General features: G+C 40.3%; 1 long non-coding RNA gene across 2 annotated transcripts in view; it reads left to right on the forward strand.

Annotated features, from left to right (window-relative positions):
- LOC123968396 overlaps positions 1-15,970 on the forward strand; it is a 21,122-nt gene extending 5,152 nt beyond the window's left edge. For both annotated transcript variants that reach the window (XR_006824452.1, XR_006824451.1), the window contains exon 3: positions 14,689-15,970. This is a non-coding gene — a long non-coding RNA (uncharacterized LOC123968396). The remainder of the gene's footprint in view (positions 1-14,688) is intronic.
- Positions 15,971-17,873: the final 1,903 nt, after the last annotated feature.

Consider the following 17,873-nt stretch of genomic DNA (forward strand, 5'->3'; position numbering starts at 1 on the left):
ATACATGTCATCACTGGTCAGATTTGGCAGGGGTCCAGAGAAAACTACGGTGTCCGACATTGTTTTTGCATATGTACACACCGACTCAACATTAATCTTAGTGACCTCCGATTGGCGTAACCGGGAGTCATTACCGCTGATGTGAATAACAATCTTACTGTATTTATGTTTATCCTTAGCCAGCAGTTTCAAATAAGACTCAATGTCGCCCGCTCTGGCCCCAGGGATGCACTTAACTATGGCCGCTGGCTTCGCTAACTTCACGTTTCTCAAAATGGAGCTGCCAATGATCAGAGTTGGTTTCTCAGCGGGTGTGTCGCTGAGTGGGGAAAATCTGTTAGAAACGTGAACAGGTTGATGGTGCCCCGTGGACTTTGAATGCTTATGTGGTGTCCGAACAATAATGCTGCGATGATGTGTTGAGAAGAAATCCGCTTGACACTGTTCTTGATCATAAAAGTTTATTACATCAAGGAATTCAGTATCAATTACAAGCTCTGCAGCAGCTTGGAGAGTGACCCAGCCCGATGGCCACTCTGTCTCTCTGTACATCAAACACAGCTTATATAGGACATGTTTAGGTATCTGCTAAATACCATATAAGGGTCCAGTCCCTTCATAAACACTAATCTCTACTCCTCCTAACACTGGGTCAGAGGTCAAATTCTATAGGAGGGTTCACTCTTTACACACCCATCAATCATTACTCCCCCTTAAGAGTTCACTGAGCCTCTCTCCAGCTGCTAGAGTATTATTTTAAACTGTAATGGTCAAATGCATATATGTTATACACCACACTTTCGACTATTCCTCCTTCGGACAGTCACCCAGCCCCCCCTCCTTCCTGGCTACACAGGAGATGCCGGGGGACGGCTACCACAGGCTAACTCAGGCCGTTCCGCACTGACTACCGGGGACTGGCTAACTACAGTAGCTAAAGACTGATCAACCAAGGTGCGGAGCCGGACTTCTAAATCACTGAGCCTCGCCTCCATGTCTACAAATAAACTACACTTATTACACGTACCATTACCGCTAAAGGAGGCAGAGGAGTAACTGAACATCTGACACACCGAGCAGGAGAAAGTAGGAGAGAGAGAGGGAGAAGGAGAAGCCATCGCTAGCTGCTAAGCTAAAGTGGCTAACGGCTAAGCTAAAGTACTGTAGCGTCAGCTACCAAAACTTTAGAACAACTATGAGATTGAACAGCAGTCACTAAAAGATGGAAAGAACTGTGAGTGCTTAGGCAAAATTACTGTGAGAATAAGTGTTTAGCGAACAGTTGGCCGCTGTAATCAAACAAATGTAACTGTTATTTAGCGAGAGCAGCACAACACAGTACCAACACACAAGCACCGGAAACGGAAATGAGTCGACACGCTTACCGCAGTACGTCAGCAGTACGTCAGCCACTAAGCTAATGTTAGCTTCATGAGTTAGTTGAGAAGGCTGCCTTTTAATGTTTCATTTTGAAAACATTAGTCTTTTATATTATTCTTTTTGATACAAGTCCATCTTTCGTCATTTGTCATAGCTCTTTTAGCTCAGCAGGGATAGACTGTCCAGGTAAACAAAGCAAGAATTTTATCCTAAAATGATTTTTACTGGAATTTGACTTACTAAGACTGCTAAAGCCTCATGTTCAACTTCAACAACTGTGATACAGTGCATTTTATCACCCATCACTTACACTGAAAGCACATTAGGAAGGAATTTCAACAGGAGAGAGAGGGGTTGACATGCAGCAAAGGACACTAGTTTAGAATCAAACCCGGGCCTCTGTGGTAAGTACTCAGTCTTAATGACATGCACATTACTAGGTGAGCTACCAAGTGAGCTACCAGGGGAGGTACCAGGGTGCCCAACAAAAGTATTTCTTAATGTACAGGATGAACAGGAGGAATGATTACAGCTAGCAATCTGCTTCAGTGTGAAAATCGGTACATAACTAATGCAGACATGAAAATCTGTGAATCTATCCTTTAATGTTCAAAAATCACATCTTCACTTTCTCTCTTATACACAATTTCACTGTTTCCTCTTCTTCACTATAAAGAAAGTGCCCTTTAAGTAACAACACAATATAACTACAGAGTGAGGACGTTCCCATACTACCATACATTCCTATACATACTTACAGTTCCTGGAGACTCGGGAGTCTTAAATGGACGTTTGTGGTTAGCCGTGGTCATATAAGTTTTTTACTGAGTTCATATAGAGCTGAAATTCTGGGGACACTCAACTCTCTGGCCTTTCTAATTTTATACACATTTCTGCCTGCATGCAGTGAATGCATAGCTGGTAAAAGCGTCATATGAGAAACACTGTAATTCGTGCCTGGCTTAGGTCTTGGCTTTTTGTTGTCTTATAATCTTTTTATGGTTGTTTGTTCAGTTTTGGGACTCTACAAGCTGCAACCGTGTAACAGTGGGGCATTTGACACTGAATATCTTGAAAAACTTCACCCCTTGGATCAATGTGTGATGTTCAATACATATTAAAAAACTTACTGAATGTCTCTAGTAATACACTTTACAGATGCAATGCATATTATTAATAGATCACCCACCTACCTCACCCTCTTCTTGATATGTCTTTTTGGGTTTACCATAAATCAGTCTCTCAGTCCACAGGGGCTGATGAATCACACCCTCAGAGTGGATAAATTGTCGCGAATCAGACACAGTCGGTAACTGCTAAACTTCACGCTCCACACATCACCTAGACTAAACACACACAGACAGAGAGTTTGGAGAGTATGAGGAATCCTGAGAAACTCTGTCTTCCTGTTGACTGGCGACATGCCCAGAGGGGTTTCCATGTTCCTGTAATGGCTGAGGTACAACTCTGTGTAGCCACTTATGAGGACAGCATGGTCTACACCAGGACATTTTTGTATATGTTACAGTAACATAATTTATACTGAATAAAGCATTATGTTAGTCAGGCAAATTTTACAGGTAGCAAGCTAACATAGAGCTTAAAGCTATGGTATTTTTGAATAATATAGCTTTCACAGGTGGAGTTTTTTTATCTATAGGACTACATAACATGCATTTCTCTGATTCTATGCAGAAGGGGGGGGTTCCTGTTTTTATGATGAATTTGCTTACTTACTATGCAATATACAAATGAGTTTTTGATCCTAACTAGACCTCCTAAGAATTGATTCAAACCAAATCAAATACTAAATCAAATTTAGTGCATCATTTAACCAAGGATTTCAGCATTCATGCTTGTAAAAAAGCAGACAGTGGAACAACTGGAATAAATTATACACAACTATTGTGCAATTGGTCTTAAATTACCAAGATTTATATAGCAAGGACTGACTCCCAGATTTGTTGCTAAGGGTTTGGCTATTTGGTCTAAACTCTGGACTGGCTACAGCACTGTCCGTCAGTGCAGCAGTCAGCAGTCCTCAGCTGGACTGTTAATGCCGGGTCCTCAGAGCCCAGAGAGCCAATCTGCAGAGCCGCTAATGGGTCCACACTCTTGCCATCACCTCATCACTCAGCTTCTGGGAAAGCATGGTTAGAAATAAACATGATAAATCCCTGCTAAGATTTTATTCTACAACAATAATGCACACTGTCATGTACATTATGCTGCTGTTGACTACTGCATTCATTTGAGAGATGTAGTCAGATGCATTTTTGTTTTATATTATATAATATAAATATGGAACAAACAGTACAAAACAGTCGACCACGATTCTAGCTGCTCACATGCACAATTAATTATTATAACTGATTCCCCCAATTCTCTGGGGAACGTGAATGTCTATATCTAGTTTAATGTATAATATTTGTCGATATATTTCACACACAACCCAGATGTTCAACTTGGTGGCGACAGAAAAAATCAGGTGGTCAGTAGGGAACCACAAAATTACTTCGTAATCCATTTAATAGTTAGATAGATGGATATTAGATAGATTTCCAGAACATCCTCCCCCCAGATATAACCATATAGGTTGTCTGTGCAAGCAGCTTATTATGACATATATATTTACGTTTATTGTTAGGCGCCAACCACTAGTTGTCTTTGTAATTACAAAGGAGAGGTCAGGTGAGGTGAGTGAGAAGTTCTGCATAAGAGTAAGCTCGGGTGAATGGATGAGGTCAAACACAGGACTTTTACCCAGGAGACTGCTGTTCATGTTCTATATGAAACCAAAAGCCAATGTTGACTTATTTTAACTTATGTGTGTAAAAAACATACTTATTTTAACCCAAATCATGATATTTTCATAAACCTAGTGTGGGAGAAGAACCCGCAGCTGGACCAGATGTCTTCAGGTCTTCTCACACATTTTAAATTATTTTTTAATGAAACACTTCACTCGAATAGACTCATTGGATGGGTCAGACGCGGGACTTTCACCCAGGACACCAGTGTTCATTTTACTAACATACTTATTTAAACCCAAGCCATGACCTTTACCTAAACCTAGTAGTTTTGTTTCTTTTCTCACGCTTTGACTTTAAATGGATAGTAAGTGATAAACCACTACACTTTTTGCTCTGTAAATGCAAAACAAAGAAAAGGGTGTGGACCCTACCCACAACATTGTTTCAGCCAATCACCGGCACAAACATTTTTTGCAACCAGGCACTGGATGTCATGATATTTGGATGAGACGGTGGAGCTAGCTAGCTTGGTTAGCTAGGTGCGTCTGTAATTCACGTTAACTGTTTTTTTTAAACCGGTATAACAGTTTTTCCTAGCTAAAAACAGGCTTTTATTGTAAAAAATAAACAGCCGACTCTTAATAAGCTTTTTCAAAAGCGCTGGTTAAATTTACACAGTGCAGTGGAAGTCGCATATCCTGATTGATAGGTTGCCATTGTAGCAACTTGTCAATCACAAGTTAGTCCCACCCTAAAGCAACCCCTGCTTTATGGTCTATTTTCCCCTAAATGGGACAATAATTTACTAAATGAATTTCATGTTGTATTGAAGAAGACTTGAAACTAACGATTGAGATCATAAACTCATTAGGAAAGTGTTTACTGAGGTAATAAACCAGCTGAGAAGTAGGGTCATTTTACTATTATTTTTCTACCAGAGAGGTCGCCTCCTGCTGGCCGTTAGAAAGAATGCAGGTTTAAGTTACTTCAGCATGGCTTAAATTTTCAGACCTAGAGTCTCCTGCTTGTTATATATCAATATCAACACTCCTTCTGCAGAATTACTTACTCTCCCTTTAAGGGGGCAGAATATATAGTATTCAAACACAAAAGCAAGTATCTTTATATAAAAAAAAAAAAAAAATGTTATAATCTACCACAGTCTTCATTTTTGGCAAACATGGCGCTGTGTCTTGTTTTATTATGTGAGAAATGAAACAGTGGAAGACTGGTATCCCTCAGTAAAAAGAGGAAAACGTAACCAATTTCAATCTGGTTTGAATTTGTTATTGTGTGCTGGGCAAATTAACAGAGGGAACTTTTATGCAACACCATGTGACAGTAGAGTAGTGACCTTTCATGACAACAATGCAAATGGCTCACAGGGGACAGTACAAAGAGATCAACCAGGCCAACGGGGGAATGAAAATGAGACTTTTTGTGCAGAGTGACCTCTGAAAAATCAATCTGGCTGTTCTGTTCATGAACTAGTTCTTTTTTTCACTCAGTTTGACTCTGCCTTGTCTCTACATGTCACATAGCTAACCCTATGTATTTACAGTGTGATGTAAAAGAATCTCATTCCCCCATTTTTCTTCCTGCTCTCCTGTTTTTATAATACAGACTGACAGCTACACTTCAGCACCTCAGGGTTTAAGCTCAAGTGTAAGTATGCCCTCTTTAACACCGAGTGCTCCTTTCTTTTAACAATTGACAACACTATCCTTATCTCTCCTTCAGGGCAGCTACAGCCCATGGAGAAGCCTATTCCCTGACCTTGAAAACACATTTGAGGCACAGTATCTAAAGCAGGTCCATGCAAGCTGCTACTGACTCATTCTAACTAATATAAAATCAGGTGCTGCTTTCACAAAGATTTATATGTTACTTGCTGGAAATAAGCAAGCTTTGTGTCTGAAGTTATGTCTTGGAAAACGTTATGTTTCATGATGTATCCAAAGTGTATTAAAGCTTTTCCTTTAGTGTCCCAATCGAGCTCCACTAGTTAAACACCTTTGGCCAGAATAACCTTCCTCCTCCATCTTGCTGTCTGGCAGCAGTCACTTGGACTTGCATTTGTGTCTGTCCCAATTGTTCTCCCTAATCTTAGGGAGGGACTTGAGTAAGTTAGCATTCGTGTTACTGTGTTTTCCTGGTGTCCACAGGCCGCTGGGTTTGTGTGTGAATGTTCTTCTTTCCTCACCCATTCTATCTTGTCTGGAAGCAAAGGTTAAGTGTGATTACACCATGGAAGAAGTGAGATTATTCATCTTGTAGCATGTGTTTAGTTTTACCAGTGCTACTTGGAGATATCATGTTATCACGAAAATAATTAAAATTCACACAAGCTTTCAGCTTGTGTAGCCACCACATGCACCCTATGTTTTGCATGGTCCCCATCCAAATAACTGTTATACTGTGTGCAGGAAGTCATGTGATCTGAGGAAGAAGACATAAAAAACTAAGAATGCAGCTCCAACATCAAAATCTGTGCAAGAGCTTTTCCCTAAGTTGTAATGTTTACAGAATCCAAACACTTCCATGATGCAATTGTGTACATTTATGCTTTTACTCGCCATCTCTTGTGTCACCTTCCCATATTTCTCTAGTTACTCCATTTCTAGAAACTATCTGCACACATCAAGGACATCTCCATGCAGTATGCAAGCTTTTTGAAAACAGATACAGTGGAGAAAAGATGATATGTTTGATTTAGCTGACCTATCTTAATGTCAAATATTTGTACCACAGCAAAGACGGGAAGGTATCCGCTTGAACAAGAGTGTATGATATATGAACTGTAAATGAGTCTGTGTGGGTTAATATGTGTGTCTAGGTCCATTCATGTGTATATGGACAAGCATGTAATAAGTGTGAGTGTGGATGCATGCAATCATAGTGATTCCCTAAACTGAACATAACCAACCCTCTTAACCTGATGACCCCTACTTTACCCTTTATTAATATTTAACTAATAATTTACTGAAAGTTTTAATCCATTAGTAAGTCCATGTTTTGGGTTGCTAGGCTGGGAACAGTTCCCATTGCCAGTATTTACTCTTTTTCAGTATGACACTGCTTTTGCAGGAAAACCCCTCCAGTGGACTGTTCAATCACTTATTAAGTCTTTAACCTGATTATTTATTAATGGTTCAATAAGATTTATGACTGCAGGCATAATGGCTCAAAAAAACATGGCCATTTATTATATTAATGGTCAACCAATATTTATAACAACATTATTATCAAATAGAAACACATGGCCATGTTATTACTTTATTGTTTTTATTAAAACAGTCACCCAAGCCCCCAAGAAATGCACTGGGCTGTGAAGCTATCTTGAGGTAGTGGCCACAGGGTATTGTGACATGCAGGATCATCATGTGAAGCACACTGGCCCCAAAGCATTTTTTCTAAACAGTAAACTGTAAAACTTGTTAAGTTCTTTACATGCCATTCACAATTTGGTCAAATAACATCTTGAAAGTCTAGAAGAGCTATATGATTTAATTATTTTATCCCATTTATGTGTGTGGGAGTAAGCAGGAGGTCTGGTTCAGCCAACGGAAGTGTCGCACTCTCTTAAATGGATTGGCTGGAGAAGCACTGTAGTGCACATTCTCTATCCAGAAATGCAGATGCATGAGAGAACTTCCTGAGGCTTTTTTGGCGTAAGCGGCCATTGAGCAACTTTTTTTTTTGTCATTAAGAGTTTTTTATTCATTTTAATAAAATAACTCTGCATACAGGTATAAATGATGTAGATTTGATATACAAGATCTCACATTTGAAAACAAAACAAAAACAAAACATACAGAAAAACAACTTTAAAGGCAGCAGTAAAGGAACCAGCACAGCACCCCTATACCCAATACATACACATGATTACATACAGACACACAAACATACCTATGTATATACACATGCATGTACACATACATACACACACACACACATACATACATATACACTATATATATATATATATATATATATACACACACACATACACACATTTCTTCTATCCACTAGTTCCCCACGCTTGGCTGTTTGGCTGTCTGGTCTATGTGGGCTCTTCCAGTTACGCAAAATAAGTCTGGCAGCAGCTATGAAACCTGTCATCAGCGTGGCCTCGGCTTTAGTACTACCTGGTGGCGTGAGAGATTTGTCTCCTAACAGACACAGTTGTGGAGATTCTGGCAGGGGTTGTATGAGCCACCCTTCAAACTTTTTCAGTACTGCCTTCCAAAGAGGCACTACCATAGGACAGTCCCATAGAACGTGACGAAATGTACACATTTCTTTATCACACTTCCAGCATTTATTGTCCTGTGTTAAGCGCATTCCAAAAAAACCATTAGGTGTGAAGTAATACCTATGTATTATTTTATAATGGATGAGTTTGTTTCTAGCATCCCCTGTAGCCTTTCCCACATCTGAGATAATATCCTCACATGAGTCTTCATCAATATCCTTACCAATATCTTTTTGCCATATTAGTCTCAAGCTTCCACACAGTTCTGGTAGCATGCTTGACTTATTCCTATAAAATACTGAGGCAGAATGTGGAACATGTGGAGAATCTAGGAACTCCTGAACCCTATTTGTCTTCTCCTCTTCCCTTCTCAGTCCGAAAACAGATCCCATACTACTTCTAAATTGCAAATACCTCCGAAAGTCCCCTCTGTCAGTTAAACTAAATTGTACTTTAAGGTCCTTAATGACCTAAATAAATGTTCTCGATACCAGAGATGCTCACAAGTCTTTGAGCCAGAGTCCAAGTCAAGTCTCAAGTCTCTCGTGGTTATTACGAATGCTGTATCACCTGCTGCGTTCAATCCAGGTTGCTAATAAAACTGCATGGCCATAAGGAATACTGTAACTGTAACCTGTTTTTCATTTCAGCACAACCATGTAATGTGCAATGCAATTATTGACAGCTTATTAAATACTGTAAGTCAACACAATCCCCAGACTCTAAAACCCAGTGTAACTTTAACTAAAAAAAACGTTGCATAGTCAGCAATAAACCTGTAACCTGTTTTTAACTTACAGAGCACAAGCATGCAGCCTAATGTACAATGCGTCTACAATTAATGACAGCTTATATACTACTGTAAGTCAACAAACCCTGTTGACTCTCAAACCCAGTGTAAGTTATAACTAAATAAAACTGTAAAGTTACATGGTCAACAATAAAGCTGTAACCTGTTTTTAACTTACAGAGCACAACCTTTTTTCCTTTCCATTAAAAGTCTTTAATTAAATTCTTATATTGTTTGAAGATTCCTTCTGAAATGATTACTGGTATCATCATAGAGATGTAATTAAATTGTGGGGCGACAACCATCTTAATAATATTAATTTTCCCTCATAATGAGATAAGATTTATCAGCTTCTAGGGGACATATTAATGGCAATTATATTTTCCAGATCTGGACACAACCTAATACCTAAATATTTCATTCCGGTCTCGATCCACCTAAAGTGAAACAAGGTGATTGTTGATTGATTGCATCCTTTCGATATTGGCATGCCTTCAGATTTCTGCTAATTTGTTTTGTAGTCCAATAGTTTTGAAAAGGACTCTATTGCAGATAGAATATTAGCAATTGACTGCAGAGGGTTCTCAATAATCAATAATATATCATCTGCATAGAGAAACATTTTGTGTTCCTCTTCCCCACGTAAAACACCTTTAATACTGTTCTCCGTCCTTATTGCAACAGCAAGAGGTTCAAAAATAATGTAAAAAGCACAGGGCTGAGAGGATCTCCTTGTTTGGCCCCACATGTTAAATTAAAGAAGGGTTTTGTCATTCCATTTGTTGTTACTGCCACCTTTGGGTCTGAGTAAATGACATTCACCCATTTGATAAAACTGTCCACACATCCAAATATTCGTGGATTATATCACAAGAATCCCCTTTCCACCCTATCGAATGCTTTTTGGGCATCCAAAGAAATGGCAGATATCGGGGTGCTCTTGTTGTGATTGAGTTGCATTAAATGTAGCAAACGTCTAACATTGTCCGTAGATGACCTCCCTTATATGAAGCCTACTTGATCAGGATATACTAAATATGGCAGAATATTTTCTAGTCTAGTGGCCAGAACTTTTGTCAGTATTTTGCAGTCCACATTGATCAGACTGACTGGTCTAAAACTTCCTGGATCAGTCGGGTCTTTACCCTTTTTTAACAATTAAAGAGATCAGAGCTTCATTAAATGTATCCGGCAGTTTCCCCAGTAGAAATGATTCTCCATGCACCTCTGATAAAATGGGAGCCAGCTTATCAATATACTGCTTGTAATACTCTGACGGAAAACCATCTAACCCAGGTGATCTCCCAGCCCTCATTGATGAAATCACATTCTTGACCTCCTCTTCTCCTATGGGACGATCCAAATGCTCCTTCTGATCTACTAACATTTCAGGCAGTGTGATCTTTGAGAAAAATGTACCAAAATCACTCCTCCCTGGGTTAACTTCCAATCTATATGTAAATGCTCCGTACTTGTATAGCGCCTTTCTAGTCTTTTCGACCACTCAAAGCGCTTTTACACTACATCTGCATTCACCAGTCACACACATTCATACACTGAGCCTAAGTGCTCAAACGGAAACTAACATTCACACTCATTCATACACTGGCGGAATAGCCGCCAGGGGCAAATCGGGGTTCAGTATCTTGCCCAAGGACACTTCGACACGCAACCAGGGGGAGCCAGGGATCGAACCGCCGACCTTCCGATTAACAGATTTATGTTTATGAGAATAAAATGTATATTCTCTCTCCTTCAGGTTGACAAGCCTCCATATATCAGTCAGACCTATATCCTTCAACAACATCTCAGTGGCCTCTCCGTCTTTTGGTATCCTATTAGAAAAAGTGGTCTTATCTAATACCCCATCTAAAACTTGATTAAAATCCCCGCCTATGGTTGATTGCCCATCGACTACAGTATATTCCCCACTAGTTTGTTCACTTTGTTAAAAAAACAGGGTTGTATTATTATTAATATTACACAAATTAACTTTTACAACATTAATTTTAGCTTCCAAGAATATCACTCTTCTGTATTCTTCCCTTTGCTCTTTTAAAAAGAGGAAATTCTGATTCGTGTGTACCAAAATGGCTACTCCGTGTTTCTTGCTAGAATATGAGCTGTGATGTACATGACCAACCCAATCCCTCTTCCAATTCAGTCATATGGTTTTCTTGTATAAATGCTATTTGAACTAGTTGAGATTTGAGGTATGATAAACATTTCTCTGCGATGGACTGGCAACCTGTCCAGGGTGTCCCCCGCCTTTTGGCCGATGTAAGTTGGGATTGACTCCAGCCCCCCGCGACCCTGTACTCAGGATAAGTGGTTGACGATGTATGGATGGATGGATAAACATTTCTTTCTCTTTATGGGGGTACAACACCCCATTTAGATTCCAGATTGTAATGCTTTTCTCACACAATTAGTCATGGCTCAAAAAAAGGAGAAAAGGAGGTAGTATTCCTCACACTGAGATGATATTTCACACCCATACATGGGGACAGTAAGAGGTAAGAAAATCAAACATAAAAAAATAACGAATAAAGAAAGGTTCTGTCCATCACCTCTCTGTCATCTGTAAACTTCATTCGTTTCCCACACACGACATTTTTTTTTTTTTTTACAACTTCTTTGTTTTTATATTTCTCCTTTACGGCCGCCAACACTCTCTCTAGTTCCAGGAAGCGAATATTAATCGGTCTCTGGCGGGCGGCCTTCTTCAGGTATTGTGCTTGGTGCACACGTTGCAACTGTGACCCATCCAATTCAACGTCCAGAGCATTGGAGATTATGGTTTTCACACAGTCTGATAATTTACCATTTTCCATCCTTTCTTTGAGACCAATAACTTGCAGGTTTTCGTGTCTGTCTCTGTTGGTAGCGTCTTCAGCAGCCTGATGTAGTTCTTCACACTTCATCGCTGTTTTATCTGTTTTTTGACCTCTATCTGAGAGCAAGACATTATCCACATCAGTTATTAACCCAACATTGGCCTCCTTAACTTCAGATACATCCGCTTTCATGGCTGTCAAGAGCTGTCCCACTCTTCCCATCTCCTCCATGGCTTTCTCCAAAGACTGTTGCATTTCCGACAATACACTTCCTTCGTTATTCTCTCCTTTGCTAGCCCCCGCAGTGTTTGCTAGCTTGTTAGCTACGCCAGTAGAAGTAGAAGAAGAAGATCACAACACTCTAAAACTGTAAGACATTCACTTTAGCAGGACTCCTACCGCGACTGCCCACATTTAACTGTGGAATTTCAGGTAACCTGGTGGGTTTATGGGAGATCACCAACTATGCGACCACCTTGTTGGCGTCCCACGTGACTACTCAGCAATTTTGAAAGGAATGAATAGGGTTCCATCTTTGAACAAGTTATCCACTTCTCCTTAATATATCCATGACCATCCAGCAACATTAGGATTAATTTGGATGCACTTTTCTGGCCACCTGACGAATTAAGTCCAAGTAATATTTACTCTCTTTTTAGCTGTATTTTGGTCTCCTCTAACTACTACACTATGTTCAAAAGCTTGTTGCGAATTTTTTCAGAGTGCCAGGTAACGTATAGTTAAGTATAGTCAAGAAACAGCTGCCTGCTGCTGGAATTGGGCTTGATGAGAGACTGAACCAAAACAGTAATGTTGTTGGCCTTGAAACCAAAACAATTAGCTGAAAGATGCTAAAAAGCTCAGACAAGCTGAGTGGAACTGCAGAGTCATGCTGTGTGGTTGACAACCGGCATGAATAGGACAGAACATAGTTTTGCTATGGAAAGTATCCTCAACAGCACAATAAACTCAGCCTAACAGCAAGTGCTCATAGATTACATAGTACCACTTCTCTAGGGGCAGTTTAAAATATTCTGGGAAATATCACTGACTGAGTGGATGATGCAAGTTGAGAAAAGTGGATACAACAAAAAAGTACATTGCAAAAAGTAATCACGGAGACGGTGAGGAAACAAAGATGGATGACGAGAATTGAATTCTGAATGCTTTCATGATGTCAGAAATTTGTCTCACATTTAAGACACAGAAGTGGTTGGCTTTCCCATGAAACCTCAACTCCCTACAGTACTCTGATATTTTCAGTTCTATTTCAAAGCTTCTGTTTTTGGAGCCAGGATTTCGCATTACACAATCTTACAGACTGAAAGTACCTGACAGGGAACCAAGAAGCTGTCTTGACTGGCTGATTGTGAGCAAAAATGTTCCTTGGTTTGGAAGTTTCCCGTTGACCAGGTCTCGCCGTCAGATCCGTCTTGCCAATGGGGTACATATTGTTATAAACTTATAAACCTAGACTCTCCATAACATTAGGCAATCCTTGTGTTTTTTGTTACGTCTCCATGGGCCCATCCGCGAAGCCACTGCCATGTTTAACAGAGTTTGATCTGTGAGGCTGAACGTTTGTGATCGGACTCAGAGCCAGAGATTCTGTATTGGTTGGCTAATTGTAGGTGATGGTGTTTCCTGTTGTGGGAAGGGACATGCTGGCTCATTCACAGCGAAGGGTCGTTGCGGTCATGCCTAATAAGAAGCAGAATTAGATTCCTCACGTCTGGAAAACCTGCACGCGAAGGAGTCATACAGCAGAGGGAGGAGGATGGAGCAAAGGGTAAAGTAAAACAGGTCAGTACAAATATTGGCATGAAGAGGAGAAGAAAAGCGAGGCATTGATCCCTTTATTGTTTCAGCTGAGGATCGTCCGCAGCCAGGAAGCCTTAGACAAAGGCTCTGTGGTGGGTTAATTGTCTACAATTATAGCACCACATCATAAAAGAGGTGAGAACTGTATGCGCGGTTACACGTGTCAGGAGAGTTGAATACAGTGTAGCGCCCTTCCTCTGTCAGTTTTATGTCTCTGTGGTTATTGCAGGTATTATCACTGCACTAGGAGGCAGTCAGTCGACGCCCGTTCTCACTCCATAGTGGTTAGCCCAGAAAGACTGGTGTCCAGCAGCACCATTTCAAAATACATATAAGGTGAGTCGGTGAACTTAAGACTTGCTGCAAGAAAATATTAAGTAAAAAAGTATTTTCCAAGGAAAAATAACAGTCCAGTACCTCAAAAGGCCAAATATTGTCTTTTGTCGTAATTTTTTTGTTCAGCTTAGCTAAACACATACTTGGTCTTTAAAAGTTCTCAAGCTTTGGAAGTACACACAGATGCTGTTAACATCAGTGTTTACATTGAACTCATTTTCAGTCATAGCTTTTATTCAGTCTACTTGAATCAATAGTCCTGTTAGCCAGCAGATGCTCCAAACACTATAACGCTCTTCAGAGACTGGGTCATGCATTCATTTTCTGAGGCCGAAACTCACAACAATAATAAATCTGTACCCCAGAAACTGATAAAACGCTTGTTTAGCTCTTGGCATGGCAACCACCACCGGACAAGATTTAGACGCTGGCTCTCATTCTTACTGCTCTCTCTTTTTTCTCTCCATGTAGAGCCCTCTGTAATCGTTTTCTCTTCCTCCCACTCCCCATGTTTAGTTTCCCAGATTTCTGTCTGGAGTTGTCAACATTTGAGCAGTTGAGGACCAGCACGGCTGGATCCCTGAACAACAGCAACAGTCACATGAAGGCCTCAGCGTGAATAGGACCGGCCCATGACCCAGAGCGAGACTGTAACTCAGATACAATGACCTCATGAAGCACAGGGGAGAAAGCTTGTTCTGAAGCAAAGGAAACCACTTGCAGCACTAAGGAGAAACTGTTAAGAGTGGATCATCTGTAAATAGCTATAAATGCTTAAAAAAATGGAGGTATATAAATGACACACTGGTTGCTTGGCGATGAAATTTTCATCATCCTTACAATGACAGTGTTGAAAATGTGTAATTTATGGGATTTAAGAAAAACTGCCAATTAACAGACATTAAAGGAATCATTTGACATTGTGGGAAATATGCTTATTTGAGTTAGATGAGAAGATGGAAACCACTCTCACGTCTAAGTATCGAACTGGAGCCAGGAGGTGTTTAGGTTAGATTAGATTAGATTAGGAACACGCATCATTTATTCAGAAAGACAGTTGAAAGCTAAATGAGAGATTACAGTGAGTTACAGAAGCAAACATTAATGGAACAGATGCTAGCTGTCTATAAAGCTTTCTAAATAAAAGATTGTATCTGGTCTGTTACTTACACAACCAGAAATGTGTAAAATTTTAAGCTTAGCTAAAATAATCATCTCCTAGGTCCAGCTCCATACTTATCGTTATTCTCATTTAACTCTTGGCAAGAAAGTGAATAAACTTGTCTCGCATTTCTTTGGGTTATCCACATTTTTGATTCACTTATAATCATACTCCCAAAATTTATAATCTTGTACAATGTTGAGTTGTGGAATTTCTGTCAGTACCAAGAACCATCCAGTGGTCATCTATTTCCACACTGGTTAAGGGTATGGAAGCATCGGTCATTTGAGTTCAGGAATTGTTGCACTGCAGGAGTCCTGTACTGACCTGTGCTGCGGCAGGTGTGTATGGTCTGGTAGGGATTCAGCTAGCACAGATATGATGATGGAAAACCTGATAATTACTGTCATCTTTATCCCAGGTAAGTATAGCTGAGTGTTACTCCATCACAGACGCTTGTCCAGGGAAACAGGAATGGCTTTCAGGAGCAGTGCTTTCACCGTCAAGCTTCTGCGATACGAAGGTTTATAAGCCTTTAACTGGTGTAATTTTAGCTTTCATGCGCATTTGAGGATAGAGGTATGTTGAAAATTGGTACTCTGTGCCAATAAAACATTAAAACAAAGCTCCTGGCAACCTTATCTTTCAAAGTCTCCGTCATTGCTCCACTTGCAGGCTTTTCAAGTGTAATTCCTTCACTGTGGTGGGTTGCAAATGTAGTGATATTGTCCTGTAACTGAGCATGTACACCCCCAAACATGCTAAACATTAAATTGAAAAACTGAAAGATGTAAAAATTAAGAGACATAAAGACAAGGGGGTAACAAACATTTTTAAAAAAGCTAAGAAAAGCTTAAAAAATAGTTTGAGGGAAATGTGCAGCAAGACCTAACAACGAAAAACATTGTAGATAACTAATCTTCTTGTTTGTCATTTTATCAGTTGTTCTTGCAGTGTTTGGAACGTCTAACCCTCACACAATACTCTGCTGAAGTAACAAATTGCATCAAAAGAGAAGGAAGATTCATTAATCATTTTATATAATTAATCATTGTTAATTGATCTGAAAGACATTGTGAAAGTAAAGGTTTATCAGAGCAAAAACAATGTTACTGCAGCACTTGCATAACATAACTGTTGGCTCAAACCTTGTATCTCCAAAATATTTTTTAGCAGCTGAGTTAAACAACAGTGTTAATGCTTTTTGATGCCTTGGATCATACTAGTGTTTTACAACGTTAGGAGGACAGAGAATTTGTTCAATCCGCACTGTGTCAAGTAATCCCTCTGCTGCATGGAAACCGTGAAAATCACCATCATGAATTTGGTTTTATGGGGTTTTTACACACAATCATTGATATGCACTGTGCTGTAATGGTGAGCGGTGTTCTTCACATCAACACCGAGGCGAATGCACTGATGTTGTTGCACCATCTGGGGAAAATCACCCCAGGGCTCCCCCCTGATGACCTCTCCAGGCAGTCCGGTTAAACATCCTCTCCACAAATGATGGTGTCCAAACCAAGCAGGAGCTATGTTACAGGCTACCCTCCAGAGAGGTTTGGCTCATCCAGACAGGAAATGAAAGGGAAAAAGATTGTAAAACGGGCTCTGCTCATGACTCATCAAGAGACCTGGCATTTAGCTCGTCCCTCGGCTTGTTTTGACCTGGACTGTTTTGTAGTGCAAACACTTAAGTCAAACGCTAAAAGTCATTTGTTGTGTAAATGTCAGAGGTGTGACAACCTAAGGTAACAACATGTGGATATTACATTTAAAGGTCCCATATTATGCAAATTTTGGGGCTCATACTTTTATTTTGGGTGTCTTCTAGGAAATGTTTACATTCTTTAATTGTCAAAAAAAACCATTATTTTCCAAATACTGTCCATTGCTTCAGCACCTCTATTCACCCTCTGTCTTAACACATGGTTTTGGCTCCTGTCTCGTTAAGACCCCCCCAAAAAGCCCACTGTCATCTAATTGGCCAGGTCTGGTTATGCAAAACTAGGCCTCACTGATTTAAGGAGTTTCCTGACGTACAGGAAGCAGCCAGTTAAGCTGGGAAAACATCTCTCTGACTCCAGGACCCTCAGCACCCTCACCCAGGGCTGTGTTCTTTCCCCTCTGCTCTTCTACCTGTACAACAACAGCTGCACCTCCAGTCACCAGTCCGCCAAGCTCCTGAAGTTTGTGGATGACACCAACTTCATTGGGCTCATCTCAGGCGGGGATGAGTCTGCCTACAGGTGGGAGATTGACCAACTGGTGACCTGGTGCAGTCAGAACAGTCTGGAGCTCAACGCTCAGAAGACAGTGGAGATGGTCGTAGATTTTAGTGAGAGCCCAGCCACACCCTCCCCTATCATCCTGGGTGACTCTGCAGTCGCCACTGTGTACTCCTTCCACTTCCTGGGCACCATCATCTCCCAGGATTTCAAATGGGAGCAAAACATCACCTCTCTCACCATGATGGCCTAGCAGAGGATGTACTTCCTGCGGCAGCTGAAGAAGTTCAGCCTATATATATATATATATA

This window comes from Micropterus dolomieu, linkage group LG03, assembly GCF_021292245.1.
Source record: "Micropterus dolomieu isolate WLL.071019.BEF.003 ecotype Adirondacks linkage group LG03, ASM2129224v1, whole genome shotgun sequence".
Lineage (NCBI taxonomy): Eukaryota > Metazoa > Chordata > Actinopteri > Centrarchiformes > Centrarchidae > Micropterus > Micropterus dolomieu.